Genomic DNA, 22,765 nt, shown 5'->3' with positions numbered 1-22,765 from the left:
ATATAGTTTTCAACCAAGTGGATTAGTTCAAATAACACTCTCTTACAGGTAGTATATAATAACCAATGTTTCCAATAATTTGTTAAGAGTCTGTTCTTCAGTACAGCTGTAAAGATATGATACAATTTACATAGCACCACTTACATATCTGTAGTTACCATAAAAGGACATAATCTGTAGAGCCAGGGATTAAAATTTATTTTTATTTCTGCGTGAAAAAATTTGTGACTTTATACCAACAAACTGAATTTGACTCTTTCCTTATTTGTAAGCTAAGTTGGAAAATGTAAGGACTCTTCACTTTTCTTTTTTCTTGCTCCAGAAGTCAACAAATATTCTTCAATATTTCTGGTAGATAACATGCATTTACAGCTGAGAAATATAAGGCCAACACTCACTGTAGTGAACAAATAATGATACTAGAATTCGTATCTGAGCTCTTCACTCTGTGTGCTTAAAAGGAGAATAATTGGGTGATGGAGAGGAGCAATATGAAAAGACTATGGAGAAAAAAGCATACTTTGTAAATGGTTGTTTTAGGACTTGGTGACCAGTGATGAGTACTTGAAACAGGCTGGTGTCAGGTGCATAAAAAGGAGTACATAGAAATTGTATTAGTGGCAGAAACTGCGAGAATCTTGATCATTCATCTTATCTAATGGGAGGGAGTAGAAAGGTAAGAAGAAATCTGAAGTGCAAACACATCTCTGGCTGGCAACTGTGTTAGTTATATTCTTGGTGATAAGGACTACAGGTGGAAATGATGGATTTAGAGGGAAAAGCTCTCAGATAGTTCTAAAGTTTATGTTAAAAAGATGCAACGATAGGTCTATTTAGACATCACCAAAAATCCACGACCATTAATATGAAAAGTATAATATTATCGGAGTCATTATTAAAGGGAGTAGAAAAAGGAAAGTTCTGACACAAGTGTGAGCAATGTGAGCAGCAGTGTGGACAAGATAGGAAGAAAGAGATAAATAAGGAAACAAAAAAGTAATACACAAAGATTTACAGAAGTAAAGGAAGGAGAGAATTTGCAGGAAAATATTGAAAGAAATAGGCTATTTGGATTTGAAAAATAAAAGGAAATAGACAAGTTCAATAAGGACAGTGTTTTGGTGAGTCATATTGATAAAATTTTGAGATATGAATGCGAAGCCATAAAATTCTGGATCCATGAATTCAACAGATCCTGTTGATCTTAAATGCTGAGAACAAATGCTTTTATCCTGACCTTAGAGGAATTATACAGATATAACTCTCATGAACTTTCCTTAGAGGTATCCTGTGAATATTTTTGAAGACTTTGTTTAGCCAGGAGATTAGAGATTGAACTACAGCACAGATAAGCCTAATTTGTCCTACAGTTCCAATGAGTGACTCATGTATCCACATCAGTATGGGATTTTATTGAAATGAATTTAGATGTGTTTGGATATATTATCAGCCTAAGCATTACAGTGCAGGACAAGTAACAAGTATTAGGTTGAACATACAGCATTACTGATGTGAGTGAAGACTCCTTGAATTGATTCTTCTTGAGAACAGAAAATGCCTCAATAGCCATTGACAAATCATAACTGCCATATACTCTATTGAAATCTAATTACTGTTAGGTATATCTCCATGCTAAAAATAACCCTGTCAATCAACCTACCACAAATTCATATATGTAGGAAGTGCTCTTATAAATTTCAAGTTTTTATTCAATGGAAGAGTTCAGACATTACCCTCACCACTAGGATTAAATGCCTAAAATCATAAGACATTTTGTGTTAATGCCTTTCTTTCATTGTCTCATACACTTTGGCAAGTAGGGAAGGATTCTGATGTAACAATAATACAATGGTGATTTGAATTAACACAACATCTAGGATCTAGTGTTAATTTGGTTACTCACTAATTAGCTCCAAATTTTGTAGATATTTATATTTCTCCTGGGAAAACTAATGAGCTCCAAGCAAATGTCCCTAGGAAGCCTTTCAATTCTAATATCACTGTTTGCCTCAAAATGCTTTAAATTCTACACCCTGTAGTGTGGGCATAGGGTTATACTGTGGAACGTTTCTCCTCTGAGAGTGAGTACTACCCTATTGCTTAACATAAACAAAGTACCTTCATACATAGACTGGGTGTGTGCAAACAAGAAGTGATAGTTGAACAATGTTCTTAGTAGTTTATAAAGATGAAATGGAAATATAGCAACTATGAACTAAGGAATGTGCAAAAAAGACAAAGGCACAAAGTAGAAGGTGCCAAGGAAATTATGTACTCAGGTATGAGGGTGTGTTCAAAGTATAGTTTCAGACAATGTAGTTGGATATCTTGGGGGGAAAACTGCTGTAAAATATTCTGGGATAATTGTGCAAGTAGAAGCCCCTAAATCTGACTCTAATCAGTCACAACATCATCAATTTAGGGATTATTTTCCAAGTGCAAAATGAGAAAAAGGGGGTTCATCACAGTTAGTGTTCTGGTTGAAATAATGGCAATCACATAATATTTCTTATAACTCTTCATTTATTTTGGAGCATTAAAGTAGGAAACAGCCAAGTAAATATTTTGCATGTACTTAAATGAAGTGAGATGTATTTTATTGGTCTCTGTTTACCTGGGAAATTATAGATTGTGTCTTTATATACTCTAACTTGGAACAATGATATGTTTTCAGTTATTTCTTCTCTTCCCCTTCTTTTGCCCTTCCACTTACATAATTTTTATTTAAAAAGACATACTTGAGCTTGCATTTCTAAATTCTTTAAAATTATCTGTATTTCTTCATACGTCTGGCAGCCTCCTAAATCTTTCTCAAGGGAATATTTTGTCACTAATATTTTTATCCTATATGATATCTTCCTGCCTAACTCAGTTCAAGAAATACATTAGGCTTATCCAGATATCTCAACACTTGTACCAACATACAATCTTACTTAGAAAACTGTCATTTTTAATGACCCCAATGATACTTACATGCAATCATGTTTTAAACTAATATGCTACTCAAAAGATGAACGAATCAATTAAACAAACAAATGGTGGAATTCTATGCTTCTAATTCATAAGGAAATGGAAAGACTTGGAAAAATGCTACTCAGAAAATAAGCAAGACACAAAGAAACAGATTCCATAGTTTCCCTCATGTGTAATAAGTAAGTAATGTCTAGGTTAGTCCTATCAGATGAGCAGAATTGCTCAATAGCTATGTATAGATGACCATATAAGAGGATGCTGAGCAAAATGAACTCCTAGATATGGAAACAGAGGTTTTCTTTGTGGTTGTTGTTCTTAAAGTACTATGTGATTTCTTTTTTTATTTTGTGTTTTCCCCTATGGTTTATCCCCTGCTGTATTTGATTTCAGTATCCTGTGTATTATATACACATTTATCTTAATTTGGCAATGGAAGAGGAAGAACAAAATGGTGAGACAAAGGACAAAGGGCAAACCAATGCAATAGCAATACTCACAAGACAACATGTAGGAAATTTACAACTTGTGAGGGGTATTAGGGTAAAGGAAAAGTGTGAGAAATATGAGGGAGGGCATAAGAAGTTTGACTTGTTTGATATTCACTACCTTACATTTACTGCAACCCCTTCTATATATTAAATTGAGAATAAAATTAAATATAAAAATAAGCTACGGAGTTCCACGAAGATGATGGAGGAGAAGCTGGAGTGTAAACAAGCTCTCACATAGTAAAACGAGTCATTTAGCAGGTCACAAGAACTTAACGGCTGCCTGACCTGCCAGACTCAGCTCCACCCAGGGAAAAGTCACCCAGCTCCGGTGCCAGCCCTAGGAGTGGCTTTCCTAATTGGGTAATCAGAGCCACAGGCAGCCTCTAGCAGCCTCGACAATCAATTGAAAATCAGTAAACAGAAACCCTGCGAATGGCTCCAGGCTGGGCTCTGTGAGTTTCTCACAAACTAGCATCCAGGAAAAGCTACTGTTTGTTGAAAGGCCTCAACTCTACCCAGAACCTTGCCTCATCCCTGCCTCAACCTTTTTTGTGATTCTCAAAGCAGATCTGCCTCCCATTGAACTAGCCTGGGAAGAGGGTCACAAAATCCTGGGTAAAGCAGAGCATTTTTCTGCCTGTTTGAACAAACTGACTTAAGAACCAACCAAGCCACAGGACCACAAACAGACCAGAGACTCCAACCAGAGGCTGGTTACAAACACAAGGGAGATACAGGGTTTTACCCACCCCTCCTAAAAAAATCGAAGAACTTTTTTCTTCTTCTTCTTCTTCTTCTTCTTTTTTTTTTTTGTATCTTATATATAAAGAAAAATTTTCTTTTCTAAAACATTTTTTTTAATTTTTGCCTTTTTTGAAAAAAAATTGTTTTCCAGTAACTTTTTTTTCCTCTTATAATTTTTATTTTAGGGATACGTGAGTGTGTGTTTTTCTTTCTTTTTTTGTTTTCTTTCTCTTTTTTTCTTTTTTAATTATCTTTTTGTTTTCTGTTTAGCTTTACTGAACTTCTGATCTTTTTTTCTTCCTTTCTCATCCTTTTCCCCTTTTCCTCTCTTTCATTCTTCTTTATGTGACTTAACTCTTGTCCTGCACATCCTCAGATAAACCCATAATTGACTATTAGACCCTATCCCTCATTGTGTACACAATCCTCAAATTTATTATTCAATTCAAAACCTCTGAGACTTAAATTCCTTAATAGCAGTACTACCTCTTTATAGCTATATAATATTTTAAGCATTATTATTTTTAAGTTTTTCACATCTCCTTTATATCCATCCCCTTCTCTCAATATATTCACATTCTTCTCTAAATAGATTTGAGAATAAGTGATTTGAGAATAAGTCATTTGAGAATAATGAATGAACACCAAATTAAGGAAGTAAAGAAATTCATACAAGATCTAAAACAAAGCTTCAACAAAGATTTTGAAGCCATTAAAGCTGACCAATTAGAAGGAAAAGAGATAAAAAAAAACAAAGTAGAAAGTCTTGACAGCAGGTTAGACCATGCAGAAGATCGAATCTGAGGGATTGAAGACAGCCTAGATATTATAAAGAAAGAACATACAATCATGCAAGACAAGTCCAAGAAATATGATAGATCTATCAAGCACTTGGAAGACACAATCAGAAGGCCTAATCTAAGGGTAATGGGTGTAGAGGAGCACCTAGAAACAAAGTTCATGGTCTAGGAAATTTGTTTAACAGGATCCTAGCAGAGAACTTCCCAAACATACAAAAAGATAGGCCTATTCAGATACAAGAAGCTTTTAGAACCCCAAATAGACCAGACCAGAATAGGACATCCCACAGTCACATTATAATCCACACAGGATCAACTCAGACCAAGGAAAAGATCCTTAAAGCTGTCAAGGAAAAAAGATTAATCACCAATAAAGGGAAACCAATTAGAATCACCTCAGATTTCTCAGCAGAAACAATCAAAGCAAGAAGAGCCTGGAATGATGTATGCCATGACCTAAAAACAAACAACTATCAACCAAGAATACTGCACCCAGCTAAACTCTCCTTCATAACTGAAGGCCAAATAAAAACCTTCCATAGCAAAGAAAAAATAAAACAATACATCTCCACCAAACCAGCCCTACAAAAGATTCTTAAAGATGTCTTACACATAGAAAACCAACAAGACCACAATAAGGCCAAGAAACTGCACCCGAACTGAGAATCCAAGAACCATAGGAAGAACCCAGTTTTCGCAGCCCCCAAGAAGGTGGATAATATGGCAGGAACTCCCAAATACCTCTCACTCCTATCTCTTAACATTAATGGACTTAACGCTCCAATTAAACAACATAGACTGTATAGACTGTCTCCCTAGACCCTTCTATCTGCTGTGTTCAGGAGTCACATCTTGCTTGTAAAAACAATCAGATTTTCAATGTTAAAGGCTGGAACAATATCTACCAAGCAAATGGTCCCCATAAAGAGGCGGGAGTTGCAATCCTAATATCAGATAAAATAGACTTCAAATTAAAATTCGTGAGAAGAGATAAAGAAGGTCACTATATACTAATTAAGGGATCTCTCCTTGGGGAGGATATTCCAATTCTAAATATCTATTCGCCAAAAAACGGAGGACCCAAATTTATCCAAGAAACACTACTTTCCCTCAAATCCCATATAGATCCAAAGACATTAATTGTTGGGGATTTTAACACACCACTCTCCCCACTAGATAAACCAACTCGGCAAAAACTCAACAGAGAAACCACAGATCTAAACAGCTGCACAGAACAACTAGATTTAACAGATATCTACCGAACATTTCACCCAGCAGCATCAGAATACACGATTTTCTCAGCAGCACATGGAACATTTTCTAAAATAGACCACATTAAAGGCCACAAAGCAAACTTGTCCAAATTCAGAAACATTGAACTTATACCTTGCAATCTCTCTGACCACAAGGGAATAAAATTAGAACTCAACACCAAAAGCCACTAAAGAAAGTCTGGTATCACATGGAGGCTGAACAACACACTGCTGAATCACGAGTGGGTCATGGAAGAGATTAGAAAGGAAATTAAAATGTTCATGCTATTCAAAAAAAAATGAACACGCAAATTACCAGCTCCTCTCGGACACAGCAAAGGCAGTACTCAGAGGCAATTTATAGCTCTGAGCTCCTACATCAACAAATTGGAGAGATCTGAAACCAACAATTTAATGACACATTTAAACCTCCTTATAAAAGAGCAGCAAGATAAACCCCAATCCAGTAGATGGAAAGAAATAATTAAAATTATATCAGAACTAAATGAATTAGAATCCAAAAAAAACTATAGAAAAAATCAACAAAACAAAGAGTTGGTTCTTCGAAAAATTAACAAAATTGACAGACGCTTAGCAAATCTTCTCAGAAAAAGAAGAGAACACACCCAAATAGATAAACTCAGAGTTGAGAATGGAAACATCACCACGGAAACAACCACGATTCAGAACATTATAAGGGAATATTTCTCAAAACTTTATTCTAATAAGTTTGAGAACTTGACAGAAATGGACCTTTTCCTAGGAAATAGTGACATGACAAAACTAAACCAAGATGAGTTAAACCATCTTAACAGGCCCATATCAAGCACTGAAATAGAAACAGCAATAAGAGACCTCCCAGCTAAGAAAAGTCCAGGAACAGATGGTTTTACAGCAGAATTTTACAAGGCCTTCAAAGCAGAGCTCACACGAATACTCCTCCAACTCTTCAATGAAATTGAAAGAGAAAGTTCACTAACGAACACATTCTAAGAAGCCAGCAAAACCCTCATCCAAAAACCAGGCAGGGACTCATAAAAGGAAGAGAATTATAGACCCATTTCTTTGATGAACATTGATGCAAAACTTCTCAACAAAATTTTGGCCAATCGACTTCAACAATTCATCCAAAAAATCATACAACACGATCAAACAGAATTCATTTCAAGGATGCAAAGCTGGTTCATTATGCGCAAATCAATTAATATTATTCATCACATCAACAGGAGCAAGAATAAGAACCACATGGTTATCTCAATAGACGCAAAAAAAACATTCAACAAGATCCTACACCCCTTTATGATGAAGGTTTTGGAAAAATTAGGAATCCATGGAACATTCCTCAATACTATAAAGGCTGTATATGACAAACCTACAGCCAGCATTATATTTAATGATGAAAAACTAAAGCCATTCCCTCTTAACTCAGAAACATGACAAGGATGTCCACTCTCTCCACTTTTCTTCAACCTAGTATTAGAATGCCTAGCTACAGCAATAAGACAAGATGCAGACATAAAAGGGATCCAAATAGGGAAAGAAGAAATAAAACACTCCCTCTTTGCAGACGACATGATCTTGTATTTAAAGAATCCTATAGACTCCACTCCCAAATTACTCAAGCTGTTTAAAAACCTTAGCAAAGTAGCAGGGTATAAAATTAACCCCCCAAATCAATGGCTTTTCTGTATGCCAACAATGAGAAAAGTGTGGCTGAAATTAGGAAAGCAACTCCATTTGTAATAGCCCCACAAAAAATGAAATACCTAGGAATTAACTTAACCAAAGAAGTGAAGGACCTCTATGATGAAAACTTTAAAATCTTGAAAAAGGAAAGCAAAACAGAACTTAGAAAATGGCAAAACCTCCCATGCTCCTGGATTGGAAAGATTAACATCGTGAAAATGGCAATACTTCCCAAGGCTCTATACAAATTCAACACAATACCTATCAAAATTCAAACCTCAATCTTCAAGGAAATAGAAGAGGCAATCCAAAAATTCATATGGAACAATAAAAGACACCGAAGAGCAAAAACGCTTCTCAACGGAAAGAACACTGCTGAGGAATATCAATACCAAATTTCAAACTCTACTATAAAGCTATAGTAATCAATACAGCTTGGTATTGGCATAAGACCAGACCTCAGGACCAATGGAATAGAATTGAAAACCCAGAAATGAACCTACAGACCTATAGCCATCTAATCTTCGATAAGGGAGCTAAAACAATAGAATGGAAGAAAGGCAGCCTCTTCAGTAAATGGTGCTGGCAAAATTTTGTTAACTACTTGTAGAAAACTAAAGCTAGATCCTTATATATCACCCTGCACCAGAATCAACTCCAAATGAATCAAAGACCTCGAAGTCAAAGCAGACACTCTGAAAACATTAGAGGATGGAATAGGAGAAACCCTAGGTCTCCTTGGCTCAGGCCGAAATTTTCTGAATAGAGACCCGGAAACACAACAAATCAAAGAAAGGCTGGGATTGCATGAAGTTGTAGAGCTTCTGCATGGCAAAGGACATAGCTCAAAAGATCAATAGAAAGCCAACGGACTGGGAAAAGATCTTCACTAGCCATGCAACGGACAAAGGTCTCATATCTAAAATATACTTGGAACTCAAAAAATTAAATCCCTCAACAACAAATTCTCAACGAAACAACTGCCCAATAAATAAGTGGGCTAAAGTCTTGAAGAGAAACTTCTCTGAAGAAGAAAGAAGTATGGCCAATAGACACATGAAGAAATGCTCAACATCCCTAGCCATAAAAGAAATGCAAATCAAAACAACATTGAGATACCACCTCACTCCATTTAGAATGGCAAAAATCAAGTACTCTCACAACAAAAGATGCTGTAGGGGATGTGTACAGAAGGGAACCTTACTTCATTGATGGTGGGAGTGTAAACTTGTTCAACCACTTTGGAAATCAGTGTGGAGGTTACTCTGTTCCCTTCTTCACTGCTAATTAAAGTTTAATTATGGTTCTTTAAATGATGACAAAACGTCATATTTTAACGTATATTTTCATTGAAACTGGTGAAAAAAAGAATGTCTCTGATTGCTTTTTAAATTGTTTTCATGTATTTTCCTTCACTATTTTCATTATTTCCTCTGTTCCTCTAATCAGGAACACATGGTTACACAAAAAAATCTTCCTAAGATATAGGATGTTAGGTAGAAAAAAATAGATGTATAATTAAAGATTTTCATCTTTTAAGAGACTGAAAAGCTCAGAAGACATTTTGCTATTATTGACATGGTTAAGATGCCTTGAATGTTTCCATTGTTAAACTAAGTGTAATACATGTAAAATGTTACAGTTGTTCCAAACGATGATTATGGCTTATACTTTTCTGCTCCAATGTGATGAAACCTCTTATAAGGTTGGAGGGCATATCCATTTTTGGGGAGAAGTGTTAATGTTAGAATGTCAAGGGGGATTCCTAAAACAGCACTGCCTATCACGTATCACTTATTACATTTGTGTCATATATGTATATAAACCTACAAATATGAATTGAATGAGAAATGTGTGATTCACACAATTGATTCAATAACAACTAAAACCAGAAAACACTCCTATGTATTTATATAAACTAGTATATCTAGTGAGGATTTGAAAATTTTTAGAATATGTATTTTAACATTTATGTCAAAATATTGTTTATCTGTAACTGTTTATTTTTAATTATTGTCAGTTGTGGGGCTTGAAATCTGGACCTGGAACTGTCCCTCAGCTCTTCATCTCAAGATTAGTGTTCTACCACTTGAGCCACTGCCAGTTTTCTTTCGGCTCATTGGAGATAAGTTTATCAGGGACTTTCCTGCTTAGGCTGGCTTTGAACCATGATTCTCAGCTCTCAGACTCCTTAGTAGCTAGGGTTAAAAGCATGAGCCACTGGCGCCTACCTACATAAGTATTTTTTACATATTCATGAAGTATTAAGTGGTAATCCCCTTAATTTATATGTTGTGTAATGATCAAGCTACATCATATCTATTAATTTCTGCATGTAACATTCCTTTTTAGTGAGAATGCTCAAAAACTTATCTTCTGGCTGTGATGAAATAGCTATTCTTAACTATAATCGCCTTGCTAATTGTGGTATACAATTAATAGATTTATTTTAATCATAGAAGTCTGCTAATTAAAGTTTTATAAAACATGATTTGTAAAGTGAAAGAAATTCATGGTTCTATTACTTGTTTTAAGAGAACAATTATGAGGGCTGGGAATGTGGCTCAGTGGTAGAGCACTTGTCTTGCATGCCTAAGGGCATGGGTTCGATTCCTCAGCACCACATAAGCAAAAAGAAAAAAGCTGGAAGTGGCACTGTAGCTCAGTTGTAGAGTGCTAGCCTTGAGTTGAAGAGCTGAGGGACAGTGCCCAAGCCCAGAGTTCAGGCCCCATGACTGGTCCTATTAAAAAAAAATGCAAAAAGAAAAAAAATTATGCCTTTTATTTTCAATTATATTTCTGTGGGAATGTGTAATAGTTATTGATTTAACTGTTAAAATTGAATAACAATTACATTATATCTAGTTGATTCAAACTTGCATTTGAAAATTGCACACTTAACACAAATATACTTCCACTTTCCTCTATCACATAATTAAAATAACAGTAAAGCAAAGATTTGTGTTAGCCACTCATGTGTTGAATCCTAGAAACTCAGGAGGCTAAGACCTGAATACTTCAGTTCAATGTCAGCCCAAACAGACAAAAATATGAAAACTTATCTCCAATTATCCAGCCAGAACCAGAAGGTGAGAATGTTGCTCATGAATAGAATGTCATCAGCCATGAACAAAAACTTCAAGGAAGACCATTAAACATTGAGTTCCATCCCTAAAAATGGCATATACACATAAGACAACAACAAAAGGTAATATGGACATCAATAATGAAGACAAAGTAATAGAAAAGATTGTGAGAAATATGTAAACAGGTGGAATACAGAAATCAATTGACAGAATTTTGATTCAGGAGAGGGAAAAGTCTCAGTCTTATTTGTACAATCTCATTGTAGTCATTTGTGTTGAAACCTGGCTATTGGGTAATTTGTGAAAGAGTAGATTGGATTACCTGACAAATCAGACATTGCCTGTGACTATGCATCATCCCACTCTGCAAAATCTAAAATCATGCTTGTTAATTTAAATAAAACCTCATGTTAGAGACTGTTTGGTCCACACAGACTGGGTCCTTATATTGAGGCTTCAGACCAGTGCTTTTGTTTATAATCACTCCTGTTTTAACAGGTTGGGACAAAGAGAAGTGGTGGGTTTAATTTTAAAAGTGAAGCACGAGACAGAATTATTTTTGTTGCTAAGGTTCTAACCACTTTAGCTGATTTTTCAGGCCAAGCCATCTTTGAGCAATGATCGCTTAACTATGGCTTCCATAAATGTGAGAAAACAGGGAAATTACACTCTATCTAGCTTTCTTTGTTTTTGTAGTTTCTCATGAATTTTTATTTTTCAGAACTGGCCCTGATATCAGTCTTCTAAATCGCTGCCTTCTAATTAACAAGGTATATTTCATCTCAAGCTTGGACCCACAATATTTGTCAATGTAAACATTCAGTATTGACTTCTGTTTTCTAGATATGAGATTAGTATGGATCTTTATGCTGTTATAAAAACACAGATAAATCCCTTGAATACTTTTTCCAATTTATTAAAGTATTTCTAGTATGACATCACAAGTAGGACATTAATATGTCACAAGTACCTTATGCAGACCAGTTATTTTAATTGTTTTGTGCACATATTAAGTCCAATATAATTTTATCAAATCTATATGAATGTACAATATTTACAGATACGTTTATTTACCAAAAATAAGTCTGACCCATATTTCCCTTTTATAATTAAACCTACTACTTCTCTTTCTGCCATCCCAAACTTGTTTCATCCTGGCAACCAATATATTTTTTCTCTGACTTCTAGATCATGCAATAAATAAACTTTTAGGATTGCCTTCAAATCTATGGTAAATTATTCCCAGTTATTGTATGCCTTAATATTGTATTGTATTCACTCGAGTTGCCTTTTGGTTCTGTTATTAGAGAATATAGCACAATTCCTTTCCCATTCACCAAAAGAAAGCTTGAATTGATGTCCATTTCTTTGACTAGAGGAAATAATGCTGCTATAATCCTCTGTGTTTTGGCCTTTGAGTGAATGTTACATTTTATTTCTATGAGACAAAGCCTGAAGAGCTCAATTACTGTGCTATACAGTGGGCATTTGCTTATTTCATATTCTAGGAACCTGTAAAAATATTTTCAGAAGTGGCTTTCTGATTTGACATTTCTGCCAGCATCCATTTTCTCTGTTTCCTGATAGCATTTAGTATGGTCATTATTGTATTATGTGAAGTAATTCTCATACATGTTTTATGATGTCATTTAAGTTTTAATATTTATTGGATGACTGATGATGTTTTTCTTGTGTTTATTTTTCACAAGATGTATTTTGCTGGTTTCTAATTGATGTTCTTTTAAATATTAGGTTTTGAGAATTTTATGTAGAATCTAGATTTGAGGCATTCTTAAGGTATAGGATTTGCAAATATTATATCCTTGACTATGGGTACACTTCATCATCATTATTATAATCATCATCATTACCATCATCACTATTACGATTACTACTATTAATTTTTAACATGCATGCTTAGTCTTGGGGCTTGAACTAAGGGTCCCTGAGATTTGTGGCAATTTGTTAACAATTTACCATTTCAGTCATGCCTCACTTCTGGCTTTTTGCTGATTAATCAGAGATAAGAATCTCAGGGACTTTATATTGTGGGTACTGGCTTCAAACAGCAATACTTAATCACAGCCTCCCAAGTAGCTAGGATGAGATAGATGAGCCACCTGCTCCCAACTTCTATTCCCTACTTGTATATGAGCTTTCACCGACAAATTTTTTTACACTTTTATTGAGTTCTAATATATCGTTTTCCTTGCCTATTATTTTAATGCCAAATTTAAGAATGCTTCATGTCCAAAATTGTCAAGACATCTTCCTTTGCTTTACATTTACATCACTCTTTTTGTTTTATATGGCACATTTTATAAAATTATATTGGATTTAATGTGCACAAAATAATTAAAACAACTGAAGTCTGCATAAAGTACCTGTGAAATATTAATGTCCTACTTGTCTGTCATACTATAAATATTTAAGAATCTGGAAAAAAGTATTCAAGGGATTTCTCTGTGTTTTTCTATAACAACATAAAGGTCTATCATAACCTCAATAATATTTAATGATATCTAGAAAACAGACGCCAATATTGAATGTTTATATTGAAAAATAGTGTGGGTCCAAGCTTGAGATGAAAAATACCTTGCTAATTAGAAGGCAGATATTTAGAAGACTGATATCAGAGCCAGTTCTGAAAAAAAATGTGAGAAACTACAAAAACAAAGAAAGCTAGATATAGTGTAATTTCCCTGTTATCTCACGTTTGTGGAAGCCATAGGTAAGAGATTATTTCTCAAAGGATGCTTGGTCAAAAACTAAGACCTCATCTGAAAAATAATCTAAAGTGGTCAGAACCTTAGCAACTTCAAGCATGAATAGTGCCAAAGGAAATAAAAGAAGAAAACAGAAAAGGAACCGAAAGAATAGAAAAAGAAATCTGTTTCTTCTTCATTCTTGTAGTTTTATGTCTTTGGATACGAGAATTGAGAGTATATTTTTTTTATTTTTTTTAGGATTCAGGCCTCTCCAATATGAAAGCATTTATTTCAAGTAATTATTTTATTATAACTATTTATTAACTTATTATAAGGCCTTCTTAGAGATTCAACCCATTTTATATATATGTCTTTATATATATGTCTATTCCTACAACTGAGCTGCACCCCAGCTTTCTTGTATAGTTTTGAAAATTGTTGATGAATTCTTCAATATATAGCTATTATAATTTTCGTCTTATCTTTTCTCTCCCACTATTCCCACTACATATTTTAGTTTATGAGGTGAAAACTTTCCCCAATTTTATCTTCTAAACATAGAATTTTGCTTTTGAGATTACAGGGAAGTGCATTATTTTCATGACATCTATTAAAATTATATACAGAGATATGTATTTCTCATGTATGATTGATTCTTAGAGTTCATGGCAATAAGCAATATTTTATATGGTCATATGCACATAAATATTGAGCCATTGTGATCTTCTCCAAAGAATAGCTTCCCTTGGTCTTGCCATGTAAATGCTTAGATTACTGTTAGTTAATCATGTCCAAATGTAATTAGTTGTCTTTTACAATTATTGGATTAAATTGTACATTTATGGACATATTCTAGTTATTAGAAATGAGGAAACCCATGCAACATATATTTAAATGTATGTGGCTTATTTCACTTAATATCATTTTTCCCAGTCTTTCTATTTCTGCAGGAATGGGGAAAAGCCATTCTTTCCAATGGAAGCACAGAATTCCATCAATACAACAGAATTGAGGATCCGGAAATGAAGCCACTCCTATAGGCACAAAATCTTTGATAAGGGACCCAGAAACACAGGATGGAAGAAAGACAGCCTCTTCAAAATTTGTGCTGGTAGAATTGGCTGTACACAGAAAACGGAAGTTAGATCTTTATATATCCCTCTACATTAGAATCGATTCCAAATGGATGGAAGACCTTAATGTAAGACCAAATACCTTGAGAATGTTACAGGAAGGTCTAGGAGAAAGATGAGGGCTCCTTGGCACAGGTCAAACTTCCAAAAATCAGAAACCAAAACGAATCAGTGTAAGTCTGGGTAAATGAGATTAGGTCAAACCAAATCAATCATTTATCAGACTCAAAAGCCATGGAGAATAAAGATAGCACAGATTTATTAGGGAGAAAAACTACAGATGAGAGCCTCAGCCAATGGTAAATCCTTACTCCCTTTTCTAACTAGGTCATTTATAGTGGCATGAATATAAGTGTTTTCTGGTGGGGATTAGAAAGAAAACAACTAAAGCTAAGACATAGCATGTGAAATGAGTTATAGCTGGAGGAAAGTAAGGATTAAGGCGGGGTGGGGGGTCTAGTTCAATGCTTTGGCTTGGTACCAGCTAAGTAAGGTATACCTGCACAAGGGAAGGTCGGGGGGTTAAAGCAGGAGGGATTATTAACAAAAGCTCTGGTCTGAAGCTTCAAAATTAGGATCCTTGTCTATGTGAACCAAACAACCTCTAACATGAGGTTCTTTTTAAATTAACAAGCACGATTTTAGATTTTTGCCGAGTGGGATGGTGCATAGCCACAGGCAATATCTGTTAGGACAGGTAATCTAATCTACTCTTTCACAAGTTACCCAGTAGCCAGGTTTCAACACAATGACTACAATGAGATTACAAATGAGACTATGATTTTCCCTCTCCTAAATCAAAGTTCTGTCTAATGATTTCTGTCTTCCAGATGTTTACACAACCTTTCTCATGATTTTTTCTACTATTTTGTCCTCATTATTGATGTACATAATACATTTCTATTGTTGTGTTGTGTATATATGCCATTTGTAGGGCTTGAACTCAATGTTTAGTGGTCTCCCTTGAATTTTTTACTCATGGCTGATGACATTCTACTCCTTGAGCCACATCACCTTCTCCTTCTTGCTGGATAATTGGAGACAACTTTTCACATTTTTGTCTGTTTAAACTGACATTGAATCAAAATATTCAGGATTTAGAGGCCTGAGTTTCTAGGACTTTACACATGAACATCTAACACCAAGCTTTGCTTTACTGTTATTTTAATTATGTGGTAGAAGAAAGTGGAAGTATATTTAGGTTATGTGTGCATTTTTCAAATATGTTTGAATCAACTTGATATAAAGTAACTGTTATCAATTTTAACTGTTAAATTAATGAATATTACCCATTCCCAAAGAAATATAATTGAAAACAAAAGGCACAATTGTTTTCCTAAAACAAGTAATGGAACCATGAATTACTTCGACTTTAAAATGCATGTTTTATATAATTTTAATTAGCAGACTTCCATGAATAAAATAAATATATTAATTGTCTACCACAAGAAGCAAAGTGATTATAGTTAAGAATAGGTATTTCATCACCGCCAAAAGATAAGGTTTTGAGTAGTCTCACTAAAAAGAAATGTTACATTCAGAAACTAAGGGATATGATATAGCTTGATCATTACACAACATATAAATGTATGAGATTACAACTCAATATTTCATAAATGTGTAAAAAATAATTATGTAGCTAGTGCCAGTGGTTCCTTCTTGTAATCCTTGCTACTAAGGAGTCTGAGAGCTGAGAATCATGGTTCAAGTCAGCCTAGGCAGGAAAGTCAGTGAGACTCCCCAATGAGCCACCAGAAAATTGGCAGTGGATCAAGTGGTAGAGCACTAGCTTTGAGCTGAAGAGCTGAGGGAGAGCTTCCAGGCCCGCATTTCAAGCCCTCATGAGTGATAAACATTAAAGTGATAAACAGACAAATAAACAAATATTTTGACGTAAATGTTAAAATATATATTCTAATTTTTTTAAATCCTTACCTGACATACTAGCTTATATAAATATAGAGGCATGTTTTCTCGTTTTAGTTGTCATTAAATAAACTGAGTAAATGACACATTTCTCACATAATTCATATTTATATGTTTATATGCTTATATGCCAGAAGTATAATTAATTGATAAGTGCTAGGCAGTGCTGTTTTATGTACATCATACATGTGTACAAAGCCGGTGGCAACTTTTTCTAATTTTCAGAAACCATGATATGTGGTGGCCCTGTAGTTGCATCAGAAAAAGACTGTAATTCATTTAGTTTACTATACAAAATCTACTGTAACAAATTTCTACAAGTTACGTGGCCTATATAATCCATATTTATCATTTTACAGTTCTCAAGGACAGAAATCTAAAAGATGTCTCACTAGATTTAAATTGAGCCACCAACAGAGCTGAAATATTTTCAGATGATTCTAGTGGAAAAGACTTTTACTTCCTGTTCTGCTTTCAAGAAACTTCAGAATCTGTGATGTTGTCTTGTCCTTTATCTTCTAATTTAGCATTTTTACATCTTTCTGATTGTTCTTACCTAATAATGTCCCTTTCCAACTACAGCTGGAACTGTTAAATACCCATTTGAGTATACTTCCCTATCTGATAATTATTCAAATTTGTGTTCCTTGGGTAATAAAAGGTCATTTTTTTACAAACATGTATATATATATACATGTTTGTAAAAAAATGACCTTTTATTACCCAAGGAACACAAATTTGAATAATTATCAGATATATATATATATATATATATATATACATGTATATGTATATATGTATATATATATATATATATATACACACACACACATATACTGCAAATCTACATTTGAGGGATTAGATATTTGGGGATGATAGATATGTTGGGAAGGTATTTTGTTGCCTACAACAATGAGTTTGTAGCAATCTTTCTACTATAACCTGTTATTCTTTCATTAAATTTGAACAACATATTTCTTCAGTGAAATATAACTAGAAAAAAAATTAGTCCCTGAAAGCAATTAATCCTGATTTAAATATTTTTATGTACTAAAAACCCTAAATCCCAGAGAGCAGCTCCTGAAGCAGTTCTGGCACTATCACTTTTTACACATTTTGCTTCAAATCTTCTCTTTTCAAGAGCATTTGGCTGCTATTATTTTGGAATTATGGTTAATATTTATTTGACTGCTATTTTTAAAGTATGCACCACCCAATCCTGGTTTTCTTTTTGTAACGTTTTTGTGTCTAATCTATTTCTGAAACAAACACAGCTATTTGAATGACCTGAACTACTTATTGAAGAATCAGTGTGGAGAGGAAAAGAAGAAAAAAGATGTCTCTGTGTGTATGTTATGTTAAAAATGTACCTATAGAACTAGAAGTCAAGCAGTACTAAGGTGGAATGAACATTACTTGTTAACTATTTCCTGATTACTGGATTCACTTGAAAAAGAATACTTTTATTTTTTGTGAACATACTGTACAGAGGTGTTACAATTACTTGGGCAAGATAATGAGTACATTTCTTATCAAGCATTGCTGCCTCCTCCTTTGTTTACCCTTCACAAAAAATTAAAATTAAAATTAAAAAAATAAAATAAACAGACAACTAAAAAAAATATGACACAGATAAGTCACTTTAAATGAAGAATTTTGCTAAATGTATTTTCAATGTCTTAATGTGAATTATGTGTAAAGAAATGAGGTTTGATATTAATACACATTAAAGTTTGTCAAATTTAATTTACAAATATTATTTCAATAAAAGTTTACTACATACAAAAAAAGAAAAAGAATACTTTCCTCTGTGTGGAAGCCACTTAGTGGCATATTAAATTATAAATTCAAGGATTACAAAGCTTCTTGATTTCCTGTAGGAGGGACATCCCAATATCTCAAATAAGCTTCACATTAAAGCCAAAATGGTGCTGTCCCAGAGACAATGAGATGAACTTAATAGAGCTATAGCAGATTATCTTCTTTCAAATGGCTATGAAGAGGCTTATTCAGTTTTTAAAAAGGAAGCTGAATTAGATATGAATGAAGAATTAGATGAAAAGTGTGTTGTACTTTTGGAAAAAAATGGACATCTGTTATTATATTACAAAAGAAGGTTATGGAATTAGAATCAAATCTAAATGAAGCAAAAGACGAATTTACGTCAGAAACGAGATCCAAAAGAATGGATTCCCCATCCACCAGAAAAATATACATTGAGTTGTCACAGGAGTCCAGTCACTCGAGTCATTTTCCATCCTGTGTTCAGTGTCATGGTCTCTGCTTCAGAGGATGGTACAATTATGGTGTGGGATTATGAGACTGGAGATTCTGAAAGAACTCTTAAGGGACATACAGATTCTTTAAAGGATATTTCCTTTGACCACAGTGGCAAGATACTGGCTTCCTGTTCTGCAGATATGACCATTAAACTTTGCGATTTTCAAGGCTTTGAATGCATCAGAACCATACATGGCCGTGACCACAATGTCTTTTCAGTAGCCATCATGCCTAATGGAGATCATATAGTGTCTGCTTCACGGGATAAAACTATAAAAATGTGGGAAGTGCAAACTGGCTACTGTGTGAAGACATTTACAGGACACAGAGAATGGGTAGGTATGGTACGGCCAAATAAGGATGGCACTCTGATAGACAGCTGTTCCAATGACCAGACTGGTCGTGTGTGGGTCTTAGCAACAAAGGAGTGCAAAGCAGAGTTCCGAGAACATGAGCATGTGGTGAAATGCATTTCCTGGGCTCCAGAAAGTTCATATTCTTCCATCTCTGAAGCAACAGGATCTGAGACTAAAAAAAGTGGCAATCCCGGGCCATTCATGGAATCTGGATCCAGAGACAAAACTATTAAGATGTGGGATGTCAGTATTGGCATGTGACTTATGACTCTTGTGGGTCATGATAACTGGATACGTGGAGTTCTGTTCCATTCTGGGGAGAAATTTATTTTGATTTGTGCTGATGACAAGACAATGTGCATCAACACTGTTACCTACTTGGATTTCCACAAGATGGCCTTCTATGTGGTGACTGGCAGTATAGATCAAATAGTAAAGGTGTGGGAGTGCCATTGATTCTCATTTGGCCCCTCCTCCCTTTTCCCCCTGGATGCACTCTGATGATACCATGGTCCCCCACTGAGCTCTGTTTAAATAAATATTGTCCTTTCATGTAAAAAATATACCTATAACTAGTTATCTTAAAATAATATATTTGTAATTATGCTTAGATTCTGACAAAATTTAGCCTCTCAACAAGTAATGTTAATGCAGTCTAATTTCATGCCTGCCGTAAGCACACAACAAATTAGTATTTCTTTAAAAATTATTTTTAAAAACTTTAAAAAATTACTATTTATTTAAAAAAACTTTTTTAAAAATTAGCCAAGGCAAGTGGTTTATTAGATATTTAGAGTCATGTTCAGACACTATGATGGAAGCTAGACAGGGAAAAATTATCATGATTTTATTCTTCCTCTAGACACTGATTTACTTCACCTATTTCTGAAAGAATGAAATTCTTGCTTTGAAGACTTTAGCTTGATATTTGCAATGTGTGATTCTTCCTTTATTAATTGGAGAATTTGGAGAAAGATGAGAATTCACACTAGAAAAAAGAGAAGAGGAAAAGAGAAATCTAGATATTTTATTCTTCCTCATCTCCATCACAAGGTCTGGATAATCATTGGGGATATTAGATACAGTACTCTAGAGTAGAAAAAATAATCCCACAAGTGATCAAATGGTGAATGCTTATTTATAAAAAAGTGTAATAGCCTTATACAGGAAACGTTATCTATTTTTTAGTTCTTGCTTAATATTTGTTAAATTCTGGTCTGCTATATTCAACTATCGGTATACAAGGATGGGAAGAAACATATATCTTAATATCATATTCTAATATTAGCTTAGTTCTTGCTGTGTTATATGTATGTGACTGTATTTGAGTTTTGCCTCAATTTTACGCTATATTCTTCCAGTATTTAAGTTGAAAGAAGACTCCGTCTGGAGACATCTATTTTGTAGCTAAGGGAAAACAAGTCAGCTGTTAGTCACAAACAATGAGATAGAATTCTTCTCCTAGAAATAGTCTTTCACCCCTTCTGGCTCATTTTTGTAAGCTGAAGTAAGTCACATGACCCATCTTGACATTGCAGAGTAGAGGTAAATCTCACCTACAGGGAGCTGATGCAGGACATAGTGTAATATGCCAAGATGTGCATCACTTGAGATAAAGATAAACATGAAGAGAACTTTAATATGATCAATCATACTTGCCATCACATGTCTCTGAAGGAAGGAAGCTATTATGTACCTTTGTGTCTGAAACTACTGAGATCTTCAAATGATGTCTTTTATGCTTGGATGTTACAGGAATTAGAGAAAATTTTGATACTGAGAGAGCATAAAATCTCAGAGAAAGCTGGAGTAATCATTTCAATACTAAATTTTGTTCTGCTAGGAAAAGAAACCATTTTATAGACAATCCTTTATTCTTTCTTACCTAGTATCTCATTTTTTTCAGAAATAGATTTTGTTAATATATGTAACTATCCACCAGAATAAATGCCTTCATTTATCTGCATCTGATGCAGATAGCATAATCAATTAGATATAAATGGAAGTTCATCAGTAGCACTTTTTAAAAATGCAAAATTGTGGACAGAAGCCAATATACATATTTTTCCACCTTCACCTTCCACATCCTCCTTCTTCGTTCCTAGAAAACACACCCAATCAATAAAAAGGCTTAGATATTTGGCTCTTGACCTTGAAAGTGGAAGCAGAATGTTATGGATGTCAGAGATGAATGTTAATATCACATGGAACAGCCCTAAGAGTCCCACAGATCTTAACACTGTACTTCCTTAGTGATGTGATAGGAACGTAAGCCTTACTGGACTTAGTATGTTTTTCCATTTCATTTCTACCACCTGCCCCAAATTATAATACATAGTAATGGAATGAAAAAGTAATGACATCTTAAGAAAGTCATTTAGGGCTCTGGGAATATGGCTTCATGTTACATTGATTGCCTAGCATGCATGACACCCTGGGTTCAATTCCTCAACACCAAATTAACAGAAAAAGAAACACTGGAAGTGGTGCTGTGGCTCAAGTGGTAGAGTGCTAGACTTGAGCAAAGAAAAAAATAGCTCAGGAACATTTCTCTGGCCCTGAGTTCAAGCCCCAGGACTGTCAAAAAAAGTCATTTAGGTAGTAATTGCAATATAAAGAACCCATATTTAGAATATATAATTACTCTTTCCATAATGATACTTGACAAGAGCCCATAATTCATCTACTTTACTATAATAGAATAATGTGTTGAAAAAAAAATGTTTAGCTGATAGGTCAAGACAATTATTGCCAGGAATGTGCTTAGACATCAGGTGAAGTTTATTCCTGTAAATTCAAAGCATCCAGGCTTTTTGTCGTCACTTGTATTCAAAATGAGAAAGGTAGTCTAAGTAAGATTTGGAAATCTTTTCGGTAAGTCATGGCACAAAAAAGCCAGAGGCAATTAATATTAGCTTTATAATAAACTTCATCTAGATTTTCATGATTCAAAACAGAAATCTTGATACAGTTGATGTCACTTGGCTTTCTTACTATCTCAGTTCAAATCCAACCAAGGCAAGAGAATCTGTCAAATTCTTGTCTGTAATTAAACATCAAAAGAGCCAGAAGTGGAGAATTGGCTCAGGAAGTAGAGTACTGGTTTTGGGGGCAGTTGGACAGGGAAGACAGTATTGTTCAGGGGCATGGTCCAGCCTCTGAGTTCAAGCCCCAGAATCAGCACAAACTAAACAAACAAGCAACCATGCAAAAAAAAAAAAAAAACCCGCATATATTTCTTTGATACCATCCTTAAAGTATTGTAAACAGTTTAATTCTGTGGAAACCCATACTGTTTTTTCTGATAAATGGATTTTTTTAATTGTGAA

The 22,765-nt window shown here is 34.4% G+C and overlaps 1 pseudogene; it reads left to right on the top strand.

The window, feature by feature from the left end:
* The first annotated feature begins 18,725 nt into the window (after positions 1–18,725).
* On the top strand, positions 18,726–19,892 carry LOC122095799 (annotated as a pseudogene).
* The last annotated feature ends 2,873 nt before the right edge of the window (positions 19,893–22,765 follow it).

Source organism: Dipodomys spectabilis, unplaced genomic scaffold (assembly GCF_019054845.1).
Source record: "Dipodomys spectabilis isolate Male_0828 unplaced genomic scaffold, ASM1905484v1 ptg000362l, whole genome shotgun sequence".
Classification (NCBI taxonomy): domain Eukaryota; kingdom Metazoa; phylum Chordata; class Mammalia; order Rodentia; family Heteromyidae; genus Dipodomys; species Dipodomys spectabilis.
The sequence above is the reverse complement of the archived record's forward strand: the minus strand, read 5'-3'. Positions and strand labels throughout refer to the sequence as shown.